The sequence below is a fragment of the Mytilus galloprovincialis genome, chromosome 14 (genome assembly GCF_965363235.1).
Source record: "Mytilus galloprovincialis chromosome 14, xbMytGall1.hap1.1, whole genome shotgun sequence".
Classification (NCBI taxonomy): domain Eukaryota; kingdom Metazoa; phylum Mollusca; class Bivalvia; order Mytilida; family Mytilidae; genus Mytilus; species Mytilus galloprovincialis.
Window position 1 is genome coordinate 8,398,290 of NC_134851.1, and position 23,039 is coordinate 8,421,328.

General features: G+C 32.3%; 1 long non-coding RNA gene across 1 annotated transcript; it reads left to right on the forward strand.

Annotated features, from left to right (window-relative positions):
* The first annotated feature begins 1,063 nt into the window (after positions 1 to 1,063).
* On the forward strand, positions 1,064 to 21,043 carry LOC143059457 (uncharacterized). Its single transcript, XR_012973484.1, has 4 exons — positions 1,064 to 1,129; positions 2,329 to 2,634; positions 12,348 to 12,475; positions 20,927 to 21,043. It is a non-coding gene; the product is annotated as an uncharacterized LOC143059457 (long non-coding RNA).
* The last annotated feature ends 1,996 nt before the right edge of the window (positions 21,044 to 23,039 follow it).

Sequence of the window (23,039 nt, forward strand, 5' to 3'; positions counted from 1 at the left end):
AAAGGTGCAAAACTTGTGAAATTTTAATATGAGATGCTGAATTCACTAACAATTTAATTAAGAAATTACGATGATCTTAAATGTAAATCGATAAATGTCGTCTACAGATTACAGTGTAACCTTTGCTGTCCCTATGCAACGTCACATTTTGATGGATTCGGACGAGAAATAAGCCAGGCAATGAACCATGTGCGAAAAGGAAGATGTCGACACTCTTCCCAAATTGATTAAGGCGGTGAGGTCGTTGATACAAATCAGAATTAAGAAACTGAATTTGTTTATCAATGCCCATGCTACGTCAATCTTTAAAAGACAAATGCTGCAAAACATTTATCCTACCTCAATGACAAATATGTTATTAACAACGCAGAAAAACCTCGAAACAGACAATTCACTTGGAAACTCGACATATACCCTCACGACACTTACCTAAGAGGAAATCCTGGATAATCATAGGTCTGTTCCTTTGGAATTTCAACCAAAGATGAAGAACTAGATCTTCCATCACTGTAATGGATACATAAACTACATAAGTGTCCTTACGAACAACGGTATATTGCTTTGGTCTTCCAAGTGCTTCACGAAATTTCTTTCTAAATTATTAACATCTATTTCATCAGCAATCAAAGCAGAGCTTCAAAGTCTTTGTGAAACTGCATATTATAGAGGTGGTGTGAATCAGATGTGGATACTTAAAAATCCCAAAATTCTTTGAGAGTACATACAATCTAGCTCTCTTTCACATTGCAATAATATCAAAACATTTGACTTTTCTACACTTTACACAAGTATTTCACATTCCAAACTAACAGACAAATTGAAAGAGTTGGTATTGCTTTACTTCATAAAGAAGAATGGCGAACAAAGAAAACGAAAACTATACAGACCATTTCTTCAACAATTTCGATAAACTAAACTGAATTACACGATTGAATCTGATTTATAATAATGTTCTTATTTAACTTTCAAGACAAAAAAACAGAAGCAAGATATGAGCATTTGTTAAGAAATGAAGTTGAATTAGAGGGAATAAATAGTTCTTTGAAACAGACTGATGCCCCCCCAAAAAGCACACTGAGTATTTTACCATCGCAGGAAAAGATCGTGCATCACACCCCAACGAAAGAAGGTATGGTTAGCTCTTTATTTATTTTTTTCGTATTAATGCTTCCTTTTTAAAAGCTTATTCTAGTAAAGTTGGCGAAATGACAGAAATACAATTTGTTTCATTGTCTTTTCCGTGTTTTTTTTTTTTTTTTTTTTTTTTTTTTTGGCAAAACTAAAAAATCAGTTTAAAAATTTTGTGGGTATTGGTCTGCAGTCATGTATTACACTTCCGATTATTTATTCGGCACAAATAAACAAGAACTTCACATAGTGTCTCGGTGTACTAATTCAGAGGCTAAACTAGTTTCCCCGTGTCCAATTCTCATAATACTATTAATCTGTTTTTTTTTTGTACTGTCCTAAATTATTTACGTATACGTTGTTATTCTGGGGTTTATATGTCAAAATGTTCTATTTTATTGTTTATTCATATGTTTCTTTATCTGTTCTTTGTTGGTTTGTACTATGTTCCTGTTATGTAACGTTGTCTTTTAGCAGTATATTTCACATTGCCATACAAGTGCGAGCTGTGGCTAGCGACAAAACAAGCTCCTACTCATCATATTTTCACTAAATGTCCTGTACTATATAAGAAAATTGCAGTTGTTATCTAATAGTTCGTTTTTATGTATGATTCAATGTCGTTTGTTTTTGTTGCACTTCAGTGTTTCTGCTGTTTCGATGTGTTTCCATCGGTTTTGGCTTGTAACCCGGAATTGTTTTCTCTCAATTCATTGATAACTTTTGAACAGCAGACTACTGCTGGTGTCTTTATATATCTAATTAGATAAGAAAATATAGATAAATAAAATAAATTGTTACTGCCACCTTATGACACATTAGGATATTGCAAAAGAAGATCTATAATCACGGTTGTATTGATTTTCTGGTTTAACAAAAAAGACACGTGACGTGAAAAAAATGTTGAGTAAAGGTCGAGCACAGTTCGGTTTGTTAAGTATTATTCAGACTACAGTCTAGTCATATAAAGAACATGTCATGCCTATTCAGCGTGGTCGATTAACAATCAGTACAGTCGGGTCAAATATAGATCACTTCAGTCTTTTGCTGGTTTGTAGTGTATGTTATAGCTACAAACTGGTGTCGTGATTACTGAAATAATTCATAAGGTTAAGTTAAATATCCCTTATTATGTTTAGTATTCAGTATAATTCTTATTGAATTTTCACAATGACTTATACAAGATAATTCATTTTCTAGTTGAGAAAGAAGAGAGCATCCATTCAAGCAATGACTTGATCAGAAATGATCAACAGAAATATTTCACCAGTAAACCAAAGAATAAAACCAAAGAAGAGACAGAAACTATTGACACTTTATTACAAATTGGAAATAAAGCGAAAATATCTGACTGTGAATTGGCAGAATGTACGTTTATGGACTTTGCAGGTCAAACAGAATATTATTCTACACATCAGACCTTTCTAACGAAAAATGCAATTTACTTGATAGTTACAACCTTAAAAAACGAGGAGGATCCGTTTGCAGATTCAGTTCCAGAACAAGGTTAGTTTCTCTTCAAGTTTTTCAGAAAGTCTTATAGGAGTTTATATCTTTAAATTGTTACAGATGACGGCAATGACCGATTATGTTGGTATTTTTTTCAGATTATAAATATATTTATTTGTGTTTCTTACTGACAACAGTTTTTACACATATAAAACATTAGTTGGATAGTATGGTTAATTTTTCTACCACATGATATCTCAAATTGTTCGCTTATAATTGCAAATTAGGCAAAACAGGCAAACATGATGAAATGTCTTAATGAAGCACGTATATTAGACATGGAACAGAATGTTTGCCATTTGCTTTGTTCCAAGTACTTTTGTGTTGACATTAAAGCTATATGTTTATCGTTTACACCTGCAACAATATGTTGTTACAATGATTGATATGAACATGTTATACAGTGTAGTCAACGATTTATATCAATAACTTTAATTGAAAAAAAAAGTTAAATCACAAAAAAATACTGAACTCCGATGAAAATTCAAAACAAAAAGTCCATAACCAAACGGCAAAATCAAATGATTAACACATCAAACGAATGGACAACAACTGTCATATTACTTAGTACAGGCATTTTCAAATATAGAAAATGGTGAAATGAACCTTGTTTTATAGCGTTAACCTTATCACTTGTATGACAGTCGCATCAAATTCCAATATATTTGAAACGATGTGTGAACAAAACAAACATAAAAGGTGAAATAGTCACAATATGGGTACAGCAGTCATCATTGTGTTACAATCTTAAAACAAACAAATATTTAACAAAAAACACATAAAGCATGTATCAAATTTAAAAAAAAACCACATTCTTTGCTTCGCGTGTATGACGTCAGGAAATATAAACATGACATAAGAAAAATTTGTAGTTTAAAGTATTTAAAAATATATATATATATGATTTCATATGGGGAATGGTGGTAAACAGGGTTAAAATATCACAAGCTATTTCGAAAACAGACTGAGATTTGAAATTATCCTGAAGTTCTCTCGAATTTTAAAGAAACCACATATGGTTAATATTACTTAGCAGGTAAAACAATGTGTTGGTCAAGTAACATTTAATTATTTTAACCAAACTAGTTGAAACATTAATAGTATACAACATTTGAATGACTTTATTGTTGAAACAAATTTAGTTTACAAACACCTTTAGATCAACCAAACAAGTCGAACAAAATACAAAAGTCGATATGTTTGACTACTTTGTGGCAGTAATTCTATAATCCTACATACAAGTTGAGGAGTAATCGGCACGCCTAATTCGAAAGATTTGAAAGAGAAAGTAATCTATTGATTGCATTTAGGTTCCAGCGTCAAAATAGCTAGGTCAATAGGATATTTCAATTGATATCCACGGTCAAACCATAAAATCAAGCACCAAAAAAATAACAAAATGAGAACAAAAAATTGTCTTGACAGACTATTTACTAACTATATACATAAAAGTTGGAAAGGACAATAGCAAATTTGAATAAATTCAACCATTGCTATTAATTTCATCAAGTACGTGCATAAGTGAACCAATATATATATATATAAGTGCCTATAAATAGCAGCACATGACATACAAATCTATGGGAGTGTGGATTAATCAGTACAGAGATTAATTCAATTACACAAATAAAATTATAAATTGCCTAACAATGTAATTTTAACACACTGTTTAGTATGTAAATATAAGAATGTTTAAAATATTTACAAAATGATGAAAATAAACGCAATATTTCGCTAGACCAACTAGCTTTATCAAGCGTGCATCTATCCAGGTGAAATCGGATGTAGATGATAAGAAACTTTTGCAGCTCAACGTCTGTGTTGCACTGAACTGCCTTCAAAATAAGAAAATTTTGCAGCTCAATGTATATGACCTCTTGCATTTAGCTGCTTTGAAAATAAGAAAATTTTGCAGCTCAATGTACATGTTGCACTTGGATTTAGCTACCTTAAAAATACATAATTGGTAGTTGAAGTTAGCAACGTCCATTGGCCAATATTACGGGATAAAAAGGACGATGCTTTGTTTTAAATTATTCTTTATCTTTCCTGTATCTTTTTTCGTCTTTTTCGTTAAGACCATCAGGTTCTAAAGTGTGGAGTTGGTGGATCCAAAAGTTTTCTCTTCTCCTTCTCGCCGTGGTGTCCCATTCGGTGTTGACTTCTATAATTTGGAAAGTGACATTATCAAAAGGATGTTTCGTTGAACGAAGATGTCTTGTGAGAGGACAGTTTTTGTTGGTTTTGTACGATGAACGATGGTTATTGAGCCGAATATTAAATTTGTCCATTGTTTCTCCCACATACTGAATGCCACAAGTGTCACATGTTAATATATAAATTGAGTTCTCCGTTTTACAGTTGGAATTAGAGTAGATGGTATACTTTTGTTTAGTAACGGAGCTGATGAAAGAACTGCTTGTATTGGTAGCTTTACAACACAAACAATTCCTTCGACCACATTGTTTGTAGCAACCGGGCGATGGATTAGGCTGCTTGGTTAATACAGATGTCACTAATTTGTCACGGATGTTTTTAGGTCTTCTGAAGGCCATGACTGGTGGTGAAGAAAATACTTTTTTTAGATTTAAATCATTTTCTATAATTTTCCAATGCTTCTGAACAATGGATGACACATTTTTAAAATCAGGATGGTAAGTGAGTACAAGGGGTGTTCTGTTAGCTGCTTTATTCTTATCTTTGTACTCAAGAAGTTCTTGGCGACTAGTTTTGTTTGCTCTTTCGAAAGCGCTATCAATAATGTTGTTATTGTATCCTCGAACAACTAGATGTTTACGAAGTTGTCCAAGTCTAGCATTTTTCGTATTTTCAGTAGAGCATATTCTCTTGATTCGCAATGCCTGGCTGAATGGGATACCACGGGAGCAGTGTTTAGGATGGCAACTTTTAGGAGAAAGGAATTGATGTTTGTCCGTTTGTTTGGTATACAACTGATTATCTCAAGAAAATGGAAAGCCTCAATCCTTTACCAAGCAATACTATACTTGCATCCATGGACGTGTCTTCTTTATATACCAACATTCCACAAGACGAAGGAATAGCAGCCTGTGAAGAGGCATGGAACACTCGTAGTGAAAAAAATCCTCCTACTCAGTGCCTTGTTACACTTCTGAAACTAGTACTGGAGAATAACAACTTCTCTTTCAATGAAAAACACTATCTCCAAATAGACGGTACTAGTATTGGCACAAAAATGGCCCCGTCATATGCCAACATATTTATGGGCCAACTTGAAAAACGCCTCTTGGCTAGTGCTCCATATCAGCCCTTATCATGGTTCCGATTCATTGACGATATTGATTTCAAATGGACAGATTCACAAGAACATCTTAATGAATTTCTAGAACACTGCAACTCTTTCCACCATTCAATAAAATTTACATATGAATCATCTATGGAGAAAATAAACTTCCTCGATACTACGAGTTACATCAAGAACGGAACCATTATAACGGACCTTCATACCAAACAAACGGACAAACATCAATTCCTTTCTCCTAAAAGTTGCCATCCTAAACACTGCTCCCGTGGTATCCCATTCAGCCAGGCATTGCGAATCAAGAGAATATGCTCTACTGAAAATACGAAAAATGCTAGACTTGGACAACTTCGTAAACATCTAGTTGTTCGAGGATACAATAACAACATTATTGATAGCGCTTTCGAAAGAGCAAACAAAACTAGTCGCCAAGAACTTCTTGAGTACAAAGATAAGAATAAAGCAGCTAACAGAACACCCCTTGTACTCACTTACCATCCTGATTTTAAAAATGTGTCATCCATTGTTCAGAAGCATTGGAAAATTATAGAAAATGATTTAAATCTAAAAAAAGTATTTTCTTCACCACCAGTCATGGCCTTCAGAAGACCTAAAAACATCCGTGACAAATTAGTGACATCTGTATTAACCAAGCAGCCTAATCCATCGCCCGGTTGCTACAAACAATGTGGTCGAAGGAATTGTTTGTGTTGTAAAGCTACCAATACAAGCAGTTCTTTCATCAGCTCCGTTACTAAACAAAATTATACCATCTACTCTAATTCCAACTGTAAAACGGAGAACTCAATTTATATATTAACATGTGACACTTGTGGCATTCAGTATGTGGGAGAAACAATGGACAAATTTAATATTCGGCTCAATAACCATCGTTCATCGTACAAAACCAACAAAAACTGTCCTCTCACAAGACATCTTCGTTCAACGAAACATCCTTTTGATAATGTCACTTTCCAATTATAGAAGTCAACACCGAATGGGACACCACGGCGAGAAGGAGAAGAGAAAACTTTTGGATCCACCAACTCCACACTTTAGAACCTGATGGTCTTAACGAAAAAGACGAAAAAAGATACAGGAAAGATAAAGAATAATTTAAAACAAAGCATCGTCCTTTTTATCCCGTAATATTGGCCAATGGACGTTGCTAACTTCAACTACCAATTATGTATTTTTAAGGTAGCTAAATCCAAGTGCAACATGTACATTGAGCTGCAAAATTTTCTTATTTTCAAAGCAGCTAAATGCAAGAGGTCATATACATTGAGCTGCAAAATTTTCTTATTTTGAAGGCAGTTCAGTGCAACACAGACGTTGAGCTGCAAAAGTTTCTTATCATCTACATCCGATTTCACCTGGATAGATGCACGCTTGATAAAGCTAGTTGGTCTAGCGAAATATTGCGTTTATTTTCATCATTTTGTAAATATTTTAAACATTCTTATATTTACATACTAAACAGTGTGTTAAAATTACATTGTTAGGCAATCTATATATATATATATATATATATATATATATTCAAGAGTCTATCTCAAATTGAGGGTAAATTATATGGTCTTCCAAATACCTTTTCGATCCCTAACATCACTGGAGAGACATTTATTGTCGAAATCAGGATCTGGTGAACAAAAAAAATAAAAAAATATATATCTGGACACCTTATATGTGTGGCATATCATCTTGGCCACGAGTTTATTGTATTTTGTTAAGAATTAAATTTATATTAAGATCTTTTATCTTGCGATCAATTTTATTTGGCAATCGCCAATGGCAGTCAGCAGGGTTAAAGAACATCAGTTGCTCGACATGTTAGTCAAATGCGTTTAGTTTAAGTATACGAGCCTCTGGCCTTTGTTAGTCTTGTATTATTTTAATTTTAGTTTCTTGTGTACAATTTGGAAATTAGTATGGCGTTCATTATCACTGGACTAGTATATATTTGTTTAGGGGCCAGCTGAAGGACGCCTCCGGGTGCGGGAATTTCTCGCTACATTGAAGACCTGTTGGTGACCCTCTGCTGTTGTTTTTTATTTGGGCGGGTTGTTGTCTCTTTGACACATTCCCCATTTCCATTCTCAATTTTACTTTTCACTTTTTTGGTCTTTTGGAAAATGTTGTTTGTGCTGTATTTAGACTCTCTACATCGAAATTTGTTTTACATGCACACGTATAAAAATTGCGGTTTTTATCCAACGCAATCGTAGGTTAGAACGGAGTTTTCAATTTAGACTTGTTTATAAGAATCTACCAACCAGTAAACTTAATAGGTATTGGATCATCAAAATTGACAATACTACACAAACAGAAAAAATTATATGAGTCTGAAAGATTGTGTAATTGCAATTATTGTTTAATTTATATCATCTGTTCAGTTTTTCCATCTTTGTGCAATGATATTCAACACTTTTTAGTGTTTTGTTTTTCATCTATTTATCGGTCTTGTTACACAATTGTTCAGACTCATATATATATATACAACTCGTCTAAACATCAACCCAACAATGTTAGATCTGTAAATTTGCTTTAGCAAATTTTTTGTACTTCCCTCGCCGGGATACTGAGGTATCGTGGCACCAAATCGCCTGCACTGTAACCGGTGCACAAGACCACACGACTACCTGGGCTTCGTTAAAATGAAGCTTTCGGTGGTCGGGTGTTACCTTTCCACGTCAGTTTTAATCGGGCGTCGTAATACAGTACATGATATATAAGGCATGGAGATGTTATTTTTACAGATCAGCTTAATTATCTATAGTAAGGATCCTACAAATAAATGTAAGATAGAGTCACAGAAAATAATCATATATAAAAGTACGTCTTAACCAGTGACAACTCTACAACAGATTTATCCATCGGATCACCAGCATTGATGGTGATACATGGTTGTGTACATTCTGTATATACAACTCGTCTAAACATCAACCCAACAATGTTGGATCTGCAAATTTGCTATCAAAATTTAAAAGTATGTTTAAACAAAACGCATTTGACTAACAGGTCGAACAACTTATGTTCTGTAACCAATATGTATATATACAAATCGCCTAAACATCAACCAAACAAAGTTAGATCTGTAAATTTGCTTTCGCAATTTTTTTTGTTCTTCCCTCGCCGGGATTCGAACCCATTCTACTGAGATATAAATATAAATTACCGTACCAAGTCAGACCGACATGGGAAATTCGATTCAATATTTTTTATATGTGGAGATCACTTGAATTACTTCTGTCAACTGACAATGGATATTATTAAACTTTACGTTAAAATGCTATATTTAGATTGGCGAATACGAGGGTGTTAATTTACTCTAACACATGGCTTAGCGGGTGACAATGTTTTTAAATCAGAAATCGATTTTGATGGAAAATGCATAGAATTTATATCAAGAAATTAAATACAATGCTTAAGTTCTACGTTTGACTCCGTTTTTGGTATTTGACTGTTAAAATAACAAAAATTTAAACATCTTGGTTGACTTTTGTTGTTTTTCTAATACCCTTAACGTAGTTATGACGTCATAAAAATACGTTTAGAATAACAGTAATCTGTAAAAGGCAATAATAACGTTAAGACATTCAGTATAATATATTAATAATCACATAGCTGAGAGGGTGATAGAATAGATTGGTATCACTCAAAAAACTATTGTCAAAAATGGCTTCGCCGCCGTTGACAATGTTTTCTCGGGCTAACAATCTGCTCTATCACTCTCTCAGCTATGTGTTATTTATATAATGTTTTGTCTAATAATTTCAGTAAAAGGAAATACACTTGGTATTGAAATATTTTCACTTTGTCTAAAGTATACTTGCAAATATAATCTCAAAGCAAGACAATAGAAATACATATTAGTACTGCGTAAATCAAATGGTTAACAGGCGTTTATCTGCATGTTGCACCTACTCTCAAAACCTGTTTTTCTTTTTAAAGCTGTAAATACTTGAATTTCTGGAGCATATTTTTTATAAAGTTTGTAAGTAAATGCTTTAACGGAGAAATTATCTGCAAATTAAAATTTTGATTTGATAACTGAAAATTAGTGTACACTCTTGCAAAGTGTACCATCTTTCATATTCTGTTTTCCAGGAAGACATGACAGTCATGTTCGCGTGAATAATCCATTTTACCCTGGGAAAGGAGCAATCGGTTTTTGTCCTTTGTTTTTTTTTATGAAAAAAATCACGGAATATTTCAATTGCTTTATCAATTGTCACGCTTTCAATGTGTTTGTGTGTTACGTAAGCCATATTCAGCGTTATCAATTATGCAATGTATAATTAAAGTTAAACATCGAATCGATTGACTATGATTATTGAGGAAATTATATTTGACTGATAATACAGACGTGTAATAATTGAATCCAAACCAAATGCAGATCAATTGAAAAAAAAACGTATTAAGTATAACGAGGTCGTCTGAGAAATTAAGGTCAATTGATTTGATCGTTTGAGGACACACGTGATACTTTGTTAAACTTATTTGATAGTGATTATACATTTGACTCGATTGATTTCAATGTGTAATATAAATCTGTCTACCCAGTTGAGTCATTTAATACATTTTTGTTTGTCGCTAGATGATAAATGATATTGCTTAGTTTGACTGAATTGACAGTGTCGTAAGTAAAATAAAGTAAAGATGGTTTGACTGACCTGAGAAGGGCATTATAGTTGTGATTATTCAATTTGTTTTTATGTTAAAATAAAACTTCATAATTTTAATGAAGAACATCCATTTAAATTCATTTTTTTTTTTATCAAAATGATGAATTTCATTTTCATCTATCCACAAACTTTTTAAATTGTAGTGGCATGGTCGGTCAACTGATAAGTTGTATGACTGATTACAAGTAAAGCAGTGATTTCTATTTGACAGTTGCGTGTACTCTGGGATGTGGAATATCTTAATTTTATGGGGACCATCATGTCCATGTGTATTCCAACAGATTCTGTTAAATGAATGATTTGCTATTTTGTACTAGTATATAAACCACATTTTGGTACAATAATTATTTACCATATTAACATTGAATGTTATGAATGTTGAATGAAATATGTCTACAGTATGACCAGTTTTAATCATTTAATTTATAATATTTAGGAACAAAATGTGTAAAGATTTAAAAACCCACATTTAAAATATTTTATGCTTTAGATTTCATAGCCAAATTTTCAATTATTTTACTTGCCCAACTTTCATTTTTTTTGTAAGAAGTGTAACTTGAAACAACCGTCTATAATGTAAAGAGAAATACAGATTAAAGTTATATCATGAATATTGGTCATGATTTGTAGAGCTCAGAACTGTCAAGTAAATTTAAGACACAATTCAAAATGTTCAGAAATGTCAAGCCATACTGAGAAAAAAAAAAGAATGTCGAGAATATGTCAAGAAATTTCAAGACGGTATTCAAATTTAAAGATGTCAAGAAATTTAAGACCATATTCAGAATGTTAAGAATATGTCGAGTAAATTTAATACCAATTTAATATAAATGAAAATTTGTCTAGAAAAATTAAGACACAAGTCATACTTTTGGAGAATGTCGAGTAAAAGTTCATGCAAATTAAGACAAAAACTGGTCTTTTCAGACTTTTAGACTTTTGTATGGTAATATTCATATGATGAAGACATAATCTGTCAATCAGTTTAATTGAGGTTTGGAGCTGGCATGTCAGTTAACTGCTAGTAGTCTGTTGTTATTTATGTATTATTGTCATTTTATTTATTTTCTTTTTTTCCATCTTCTGACATCAGACTCGGACTTCTCTTGAAATGAATTTTAATGTGCGTATTGTTATGCATTTACTTTTCTGCATTGACAAGAGGTATACGCGGATGGATGATATCTCATAAACATGTTTAACCCCGCCACAATTTTGCGCCTGTCCCAAGTCAGGAGCCTCTGGCCTTTGTTAGTCTTGTATGATTTTTAATTTTAGTTTCTTGTGTATAAGTCGGAGTTTAGTATGACGTCCATTATCACTGTACTAGTATACATATTATCTAAGGGGCCAGCTGAAGGACGCCTACTGGTGCGGGAGTTTCTCGCTGCATTGAAGACCCATTGGTGGCCTTCGACTGTTGTCTGCTCTATGGTCGGGTTGTTGTCACTTTGACACATTACCCATTTCCGTTCTCAATTTTATAACAAAGTAGTGACATTTAACATAATTCGTAGAATATTTGTATGAATATTGAAGAAAACATAATAAATGATAAAAATTTGAAAAGTTTGATAAAAAGTTATTAGAGTCAAATTAGCGATAAAGCAAAATGATCGTGTCGTGGTTTTGTGTGGTAGTCATCCTTTTTGAACATGCTTCAAAGGGAAAGCATGCATATAACGAATATTTGTATGTTTTGTTATTTTCGATGTTAATGTATACATTTCCATATTTTTCAGAAAAAATAAGCTTTTGGATTGACAATATTCTTTGCTATGCGTCGGACGAAGAGCAGACACAGACTAGTGAACATAGGAATCCTCCGATTGTAATGGTGTGTACAGGAAATGAACATATGAATATTCAGGTTGGTTCAAATTTGAAAAAACGTTTTAGTTGTTAATATATGCTATGTTTAATGTAATTCTTATTTATATTTCGCCTTCATGATCAAGTAATGAATTAGCTTAACTTGTCTATGAGAGGAAAAGCTTGCATGTAATATCTCTGTTTAAAGAAACAAACCATATCCTCCAGACCATAGAAGGCCAGTGACCTTGACCCTAGTATATAATCATCTGTTCGAAAATGAGGTGTCATAATTCAAAGTAAGTTAGTGTCGACAACAAAATCCACAGGAAAAAGTGTTGGTCTTACTGATAATCCCTAGGGTAGGAATTAATTACTTTCGAGCCTCATGCTCATATTCTAAGATTGACCTTCATCCTGCACATTAAAGATATGATTGGATGAAGGAGCATTCTTATTCATATTTCGCCTTCGGTCTCAGGTAATGAATTAGCTTGTTTAAAGTGTAGACACACACTAAAACAATTATTACACAAATGCCACATTTAATAAAGCATAAACAATCACAAGATCATCCAGTAATTACAACTGAAGAAAAGTGTTCAGTATACTGATATTAATCACTTCTCTGTTTTAGAACTGATAAAAAGTTTTAGCACATGTCCAGACTTAAAGGTGTTGCCATAATGTTTAAAGAAACACACGTGGAGCTAATTCATTACTTTCGAGTTTCAGACTCGTATATTCTAATAATGACCCTCATCCTGCACATCTAAGTTATGCTCGGATGAACGGACATTATATTTTATCCGAAATTAGGTGTCACTTACAAAAAAATCAATTGATTAAGGAATCTCATTTCAAAACAGCAAATCCAATTACGTTTTGGTCATTTAAAATAATGGGAAAGAATAATCGTTGTCAGTATAATGGAATTTGATGCGACTGTCATATTAGTGACAGGTTTATCTAGCTATAAAAGCAGGATCAATCAAACAATTTCTACTTACAAAATGCCTGTACCAAGTCATGAACAGTTGTCATCCATTTGTTTGATGTGTTTGAGCTTTTTATTTTGCAATTTGATTAGAAACTTTCCGTTTTGACCTTCAGTTCAGTATTTATGTGATTTTAGTTTTTTATAACGTAGACATACTCATTTTTCGACTACCTCTTTGCATGGTATATACCTGATGTTTTTCGTCTACTTTTTAAAAAAAATATTTGTTCTCATAGTATTACACATTAAGATAGATTCATGGTATACCGCCATCTTGGATTGCACAATCGGTCATGTTATGTGCCCAAATCTGCAAATTTGGTGACAGATTTGCAATTTCAAGGTTAGACTGTTTGATCATATAAAGAACATTTGGTGATTTGTTGTATTATCCAATATATTTAACTATGTATCATTTATTTCTGTTTTTATAATCATTTTCTTAATGAGACATTGAAGGAGAGAAAACTCTTTTATAAACAAAAATATATTGGACTAGTAGGGATTTTTATTTTTACGTGTAGCAAAGAAACAAGTTCGGTGACACCATTTTTTCTTTTCTTTTTAGTTTCTTACAATATATAATCAAACCTATCTTCCCACAATGTATTTCAAAATTATATCACATAGAATTGTTTCTATGCAATGTGGGTTTTTTCATGGACAATCGAACCATATTAAGGCAATTTTCAACGACTCATAGCATGAAAAATAGAACGGTGACCCATACTTTTTATCACATTCATAAAAAAGCATGGTTAAATCTTCATTTTGGAAAATCAGAAAAATCTGTCTCGAAAAGTCTATACTTATGATATACCTTAAATACCTTATCACTGCATCGATTAATATTGGGTTTCAAGACATAAATACTGAATATATAGCTGTTCGTTTAGAACATATACTATTGGTCGAGTGACCTTGACCACATAATTCCATTTTGAATTCGCTCATCTATCATACGGCTATATATTATATAAAATCATTGTATTTATACTATCATTTTTGCACTGTCGTCAAATATTTGTACAGTGTTTTTTTTTCAAATCACGATGAATGGTCATGAACGGACAATATCATCTTTTGCAAGACGTCATAATTTCCACTGTAGGAGTTGAGACCATTTGTCAACTATCAAACACACTTCAAAACTTTAATGACATATTTTTAATGGAGATCGCCATTTCAAAAAATGACCGTCGAAAATATTTGTTTGTGAGTCAAGTGTTAATCACACAAACAAGCTATTACTAAGTAATTATAAAAAGAAGATGTGGTATGATTGCCAATCTGACAACTGTCCACAGGAGACCAAAATGACACAAAAATAATCAATTATTGGTCGACGTACGGCCTTCAACAATGAACAAATCCCCTACCGCATAGTCATCTATAAAAGGCCCCGATATGACAATGTAAACCAATTCAAACGAGAAAAGTAATGCCCATATTTATATAAAAAAAATGAACGAAAAACAAATATGTAACACATAAACAAACAACAACCATTGAATTACAGGCTCCTGACTTGGAACAAGCACATACATGAATAATGTGGCGGGGTTAAACATGTTAGTTAAGTATTCTATTTTATAACTTATATCCATACATTACTTGTAAAATACTTACACTTACAAGCAGTTTGTTCTATTTCACTTAACATTAACATAGTTACTTGAAAAAGAGTATTGTTTTACTGAAAGTGTGTGCATATTTAAACAAAAAATCATTAACACAAAAACAAATTGAATAAATAAAATTACTAAAAGTGTTGACATTTTCATATTTTTGCAAGCCTTGTGTTATTTAAACAACCGATAAAAAACATGCAGTTGCCTATGAAACAACAATCTGTAAAATGGTCGCTGTTTTGCTATTTTACGTGAAGAAAGCAAATTATATTGTCAATCTTCGGTTGAAAAAACTTAATTAAAAGATGCAAAAAAGTTAAAACGCAAACATTATATAATACAAGAAGGATTTATGCGTATAAGGGGAATTAAGAAAGAAAGTTAATTGTTTATATTTCGATATGTACATGTAGTTTCTTATCTGAAAATATGCTTGTGATTTTATTACGATAGCTCAACAAAGCAAACATATATATATATATATATAATATATATGAGTCTAAATTAAAAACTACGTTCAAACCTATGATTGCGTTGGATAAAAAGCGCAATTTTTATACGTGTGCATGTAAAACAAATTTCGTTGTAGAAGAATCAAAATACAGCACACACAACATTTTCCAAAAGACCAAAAAAAGTGAAAAAATATATTTAAACAATACGCTTTTGACTAACAAGTCGAACAACTATTGTTCTTTTACCCTGCTGACTGCCATTAGCGATTGCCAAATAAAATTGATCACAAGATGTAACAAAATGGATCTTAATATAAATTTAATACTAAACAGAAAACAATTAACTTGTGGCCACGATGTTATGCCACAAACATAAGGTGTCAATATTTTTTTTTTGTACACCAGATCCGGATTTCGACAATAAATGTCTCTTCAGTGATGTTAGGGATCGAAACGGTATTTGGAAGACTATAGAAAATGTACCCTCATTTTTAGATAGACTCTTGAATTTTAAGAGTCAATATAGGATGAACGGATCATATAAACCGGAGGGAAAATATGACACAAGCCAAAACGAAATAATATAAACGAGTCTAAATTGAAAACTACGTTCAAACCTATAATTGCGTTGGATAAAAACCGCAATTTGTATACGTGTGCATGTAAAACAAATTTCGTTGTAGAAGAATCTAAATACAGCACAAACAACATTTTCCAAAAGACCAAAAAAAGTGAAAAAATATATTTAAACAATACGCATTTGACTAACAAGTCGAACAACTATTGTTCTTTTACCCTGCTGACTTCCATTAGCAATTGCCAAAAAAAATTGATCACAAGATGTAACAAAATGGATCTGAATATAAATTTAATACTAAACAGAAAACAATTTAAATTGTGGCCACGATGTTATGCCACACACATAAGGTGTCAATATTTTTTTTTTGTACACCAGATCCGGATTTCGACAATAAATGTCTCTTCAGTGATGTTAGGGATCGAAACGGTATTTGGAAGACCATAGAAAATGTACCCTCATTTTTAGATAGACTCTTGAATTTTAAGAGTCAATATAGGATGAACGGATCATATAAACCGGAGGGAAAATATGACACAAGCCCAAACGAAATAATATAAACGAGTCTAAATTGAAAACTACGTTCAAACCTATAATTGCGTCGGATACAAACCGCAATGTTTATACGTGTGCATGTAAAACACATTTCGTGGTAGAAGAATCTAAATACACAACAAACAACATTTCCCAAAAGACCAAAACAAGTGAAAAAGTATATTCAATCAAAACGCATTTGACTAACAGGTCGAACAACTGATGTTCTTTAACCCTGCTGACTGCCATTGGCGATTGCCAAATAAAATTGATCACAAGATGTAACAAAATGGATCTTAATATAAATTTAATACTAAACAGAAAACAATTAACTTGTGGCTACGATGTTATGCCACAAACATAAGGTGTCAATATTTTTTTTTGTACACCAGATCCGGATTTCGACAATAAATGTCTCTTCAGTGATGTTAGGGATCGAAACGGTATTTGGAAGGCCATATAAAATGTACCCTCATTTTTAAATAGACTCTTGAATTTTAAAAGTCAATATAGGATGAACGGATCATATAAACCGCAGGGAAAATATGACACAAGCCCAAACGAAAAAATATAAACGAGTCTAAATTGAAAACTACGTTCAAACTTATAATTTTGTTGGATAAAAACCGCAATTTTTATACGTGTGCTTGTAAAACAAATTTCGTGGTAGAAGAATCTAAATACAGCACAAACAACATTTTCCCAAAGACCGAAAAAAGTGAAAAAGTATATTTAAACAAGACGCAATTTCGTGGCTGTCCCTGTCCACTGGCCTTTTTAAATCTTAATTTTAGTTTATTGTGTATAATTAGTAGTTTACCATGACGTTCATTATCACTGAACTAGTAAGCATATGTGTGTAGGGGACACCTCAGGGTGCGGGAGTTTCTGGCTACATTGAAGACCCATTGGTGGCCTTCTGCGGTTGTTTACTCTATGGCCGGGTTGTTGTCTCTTTGACACATTCCTATCTCCATTCTAATTTTTACATAGATTTAAACATAGTAAAATGATAAATGAATAAATGTACAGTTGAATTTTAAATATTTCGCTTAAACAAATTAGAAAACAAATTATGTTTTTCTGGTTGCTATAACTGCATGGACAAATAAATAGTTTTCACAGCTGTGTGTTACGATATTTCTCAACTCGAGACAGTTACAATTTGAATATTAAAAGCGCAAGAGTTTTCACTAACAAGGAGAAATATCTTGTTCACACCAAACTCACAGTTTGGGAATGGAACTGTGTGGTTTTCCAATATTTTGGTTATTCTCGAGACTGTCAAGTGGGGCTCCGACATTCGAAAAAAAATTATATGCGTGGAAAAAAAGGATGAACTTTATTGATCTTATGTAACGTTTCTACCTGAAGTTTTGATTGCAAAATCATTCTATATGTCAATATCACCCCGTATACCACCTATACACATGAATCCGGAAGTTGACGCGTTCGAAGCGATAACCATGACAACATTTAGAATGACAATAATGCCTTTATAGAAATTAAAAAAAACATATATTAATGTGTCGACGTGCATGTTATTTAATTAAATCAACTATAAAGTTTAATATTTTGTATGAAACGTTTGCTAAAAATGCTCCATGCAAAACGTAAAGACATGGTGCAATTTTCTATTTTTTTTTAGGGAAACAATGTTGAATATCTTTTCTTACATAAATATGTGTGTATCAATATATTAAGCATTGATGAATGATTTATAACTTTGTTTCATCAAATGTTCCCCAGAACTCATGAAAAACTAATTAAGTTTTTTCTTATTGTACTGTTTGTTTCACCAAATGTGTCGAGTTCGTTGCTCGTTTTTAAATAATCACTGTACAGTTGACAAAAACCATCACAAATCTCTTTCTTTTAGGGTAATCTGGACAGCATCATCGACCCTTTTCCGTGTCATTTAATTTAAATTTTTATCTGTAAACGTAGTCGAAGAAGTTGATTATGAAATATCAGTCATCCAAAGCCAAAAATGCAATGTTAAACAGCGTACATTTAACCAAAATTTTCTTTTGAAAATTAAGATTTTTAACGTTATTCCAGATGAAATAAACGGTTATGATATATTCCAGTTAAAATAAAGTTTCAAAAATATAGAACAGCCAATAAAATTTCAATGACCTCTTACTTTTCCAAATTGTTTAAACGAACGTAACTATCATGACTATATGAGTTCGTTCAACTGTGTTTACTGAATGTATCAGATGGCAATCCAAATGGTTTCTGTTGGGTTAATTTACATATTCAAAATTGAAGATATAGAATGATGTCCACTGAGACAGATTTTTACAAATTTTAAATTGAAGTGGGTATTAGCAACTATTATAGTCCAACGTAAGAAATTCAAAAATATGAAAACCTTTACCGTATAGTCGGCTATTAAAGTTCCCATTATAGGAGATGTTCAACGAGAAACTAACTGGTTCATTAATTCTATTGAATTGTTTATTAATAAAAACCAAATGAACAGAATATATAAAACCATTGTACTACAGGCTCCTGACGTTAGACAGGCAGATACAGAATGTGTTGTACTCAAACATGTGAGCCCTCGCTACCCCCCCCCCATAAACCTAGAACACTGATGTTAACTGTATAGTTGCAATCGGCTCAACTCAAAATATTGGCACAAGACACAAATACAATTCACATAAACTATCATAATACAAGTTATTGTACAGTAACTGTTTGTTATGTTAAACCAAATTACAACTAAATGATAAATCATGTTATTCAAGACTTAAGTAACAGTTATTATATATCCAACGAATTTAGTGTAAAGACGTAATAAAAATGATCCATGTATCATTTGTATCCCATTTTGAAGTTAAACAAGATTATGCAGGAACCTGGGCGCCATATTGTAACGCTAATATACATATCTTGCTTTTTACAAACTTGCTGTGTTTCCAAATGCTTGTAAGTACGAAATGTTAACCACATCAACATGAATGAAACTTATATGAGTGGACAAAGGCATTTTTCGCGTAAATGTAACACGTACAAAATAACTGAAAGAGTGTTTCGACAATGACACAGATGTAAAAGGTTGAAGTCTGCATAAAATGCTGGTAAAGTATTGCTTTTTAACATTGATATTGGTTAAAATCATATCAAAGCACATTTTTATTCATGTTAAATTCATTGACAAATACAATATTGTCGCAACGAAGCGTACAGTATACAAAAATGTGATGATACAGAAGCGAACACAACATGAAAACAAAGAAACTGTTAAACAACTTTTTTTGTTTTGTTTCTAGATACCACATACACCTACGATTAAAATAAGTTTGTTATTGTAAACAATGATATTTTCAAAACTGTATGTTTTAAAAAAAACTAGGAGGCACGCGAAACATTTAGTTTTAGATATTTAAAAATACCAAGGATGCTTTTATCATTGGTTTTGTCGTGTGTTTAATTATGTTTGTCTATAAAAGTTTCACATATTTGAAAACCCTTGTAGTAAGTAAGGAGTATTATGGAAAACAATATGCGTTAAAACCCAAATGATGTTGACCTAGGGAAAGTCACGTAAATAGATTGTAATTAACAGAACACAAACGGGTGTAGGGGCAAATGATTCTTATTAATACACATAATTAACCATACAGATCATTGACCACCTGAAAAAAAGAAAGTACAGTGGATTCGCTTTCGAATAATCTGTATATATATTATTGTCTGATGTTAGATATGTGCATTTAAGTCGCTAACTAAGCGTAGTTTTGAAGAAAAAAAAATACGTTCACATGTATATATGTACCAAACCCGTTTATTTTCAATGTGCAAGGTATATAAAGGATATAAAAACGAATTGTAAAAGAAAGGTCCATAAATAATAAGAACTCCCTTTGCGGCTTAAACTGTGTTACTTTAACAACAAGTTTCGTAAAAGGTTTTTCATAAAATAGAAAGCTTATATGCCCTCCTCTTGTGTTCAAAGGTCAAACGTAGGGCTGTGTGGAATATTTCCAAGTATATGAACCCTTACCACTTTTTCCTACTTCAGAATTTTATTTTGAACGCATCGATATGTGTGTATATTGGTCACCGTCCTATGTGCACGTTATGTCTCTATAAGATTAAACATATACTAGTAGTTCATATCTGGGAACAAGTACGTAAATAGATCAAGTTGTGTATGCATATCAAATCATATTATCAAGTAGCCTTTCGTGTAGTCACACCACTTTAAAAAATACTTTCATTTATTGTAATCCTTTATAATCTCAAATGCCAAATACGTGATTAAACTGTTGAAATCACACTGATCTTTATTCAATTTTAGGATCTTAATAAAAGGAAGGAGGACTTAGAAAATAACTTGACCACAATGTTGAAAAATACTAAACGTATAGATCATGTAAGGGGAGAAATCATGCATGTCTCAAATACAATTTCACATAAGAAAGTATTTGATGACCTTAGAAGAAGGATTTTCGACGTTGCGAAAGACATGCCTGTATGGGGAGAGGATTATCCTGTTAAATTTATTAAATTCGAAAGGACTCTTAACACATTAAGAGAGAAAGGAAAAAATATATTAAAACTTGAGGATGTTAAGATGCAAGCAGATAAGGAACCACATTTTTTAATTTCTGACTTTGACGTTATTCTGTTTTTAAGATTTCAGCATCAACTTGGAAACTTGATTTTTTTCGAAGACGAATGTTTAAAGGATTGTGTTATTATCAATCCATCCTGGCTAATATACGCATTTAAATGCATTGTTAATGCAGATAAATTACCATCGATAACATCTCAACCTCATTACCAGACACTTCACGACTTTAAAGAAACTGGAGTTATACGGAAAGACGTACTTAAAACAATATTACAGGGTAAATGCCGTGAATTTCCTGAATTTCAATACAATTTTGACTATATAATTGACGTAATGAAAAAGTTCGACATAATCGTAGAGTACAACAAAGACGAACTTATATGTCCAAGTGCAGTTACAAAACTTTCCTGTTCATTCGAAACCATATGTGAAGGCATGAATAACGACAAATGTGTTAGGTCACCGTGGCTATGCATCGAATTCGCTTTTTTACCACCTGCTTTATACAGTCACTTGATCGTCGGTTTCTGTATGCGTGATTCCATCTTTGAAAAGCCAATACTGTATCATGAAATTGGACTTTTTTGTTATAAAAAAACAAATGCTATGAAACGATGTGTTATTTGTAAGTCAAATAATACAATTGCTGTTCAGATTTGGTCAAGATCTGATAACGAAAACCCGTCAGGTAAAAAACCTGAGAACATATCAGACGGAAACACTTTATTTAAAAAATTATCAAGAAAGATCAATGATATAACAAGAAAATATGAGTTTAGGGTGACTAACACAATCAAAATTAAATGTGGTGATTCAAAGTACCAGGCAACAGACGACCGATATTCTGAAGAAGATATTAAAAATAGTCAGTCAGGATATTGTAGTATTCATGGATCGCATGACAACTTCAATACAATGTTTGATTTCTGGCTGAAAAGATCCGTAAGTAATATGATCGTTCTACACTAAAAAAAAAACAAGATTTAAAAAGAACAAGTGAACAAAACCACAATGTATGTTCAATCGCGATGTACGATATATCTGTAATCCGCATCATCATAGCACTGTATAAATTTGATCCATATCAATTTAAACTGGTAATCTAGTTTTCTGCATACGAGTGTTTTTTGTTAGAATACACAATAATAAGCTGTGAAAATGATAAGTTAAAGGAAGAAAAACAGCATACTTTACTGGTAAATTTAATTGAGATTCCTCTAGAAAGACCAAATTGATCGTTCCTCTTTTAGGTCTTGGTCAATTTTTCGAAATACCCATAATTGTACAAAGTAAAATAACTAAAACCCCGAACTCAAAAACAACAAACGAATGGATAACAACTGTCATATTCCTGACTTGTTGCAGGCATTTTCTCATGCCGAAATTTGTGAATTAAAAAAGGATTTGTTGCGTTAAATCTCTCACTTGTATAACAGACGCATGCAATTTCATTATATTAACAACGACGCGTGAAAAACCCCAAACATACATTATAGGATAAATTGTCAAACTTTTACAGCACTCACCATTGTGTTGTAATCTGTATTACAAAAAAAAAACAACAACAAAGAAGAAAAGAACGTATCAAATTTAATAACCTCATTGTCTTAATTTTATATTTTATTCATGTGTGTTCAATCCATAAAGAATTGAAGTATTTTAAGTACTGGGGCCGAATGATTCGATTAACATTAACTCTTACGTAGAATCGCGCGTTAGACGTTATAATATAAACGTCACACGGGTAAAGATATGAATCCATTTGGTCGTTCAAAGTATACAAAAATTATAAAAAAAACAATAACACAATGACCCGATGAAGTACAGAGCCACGTCA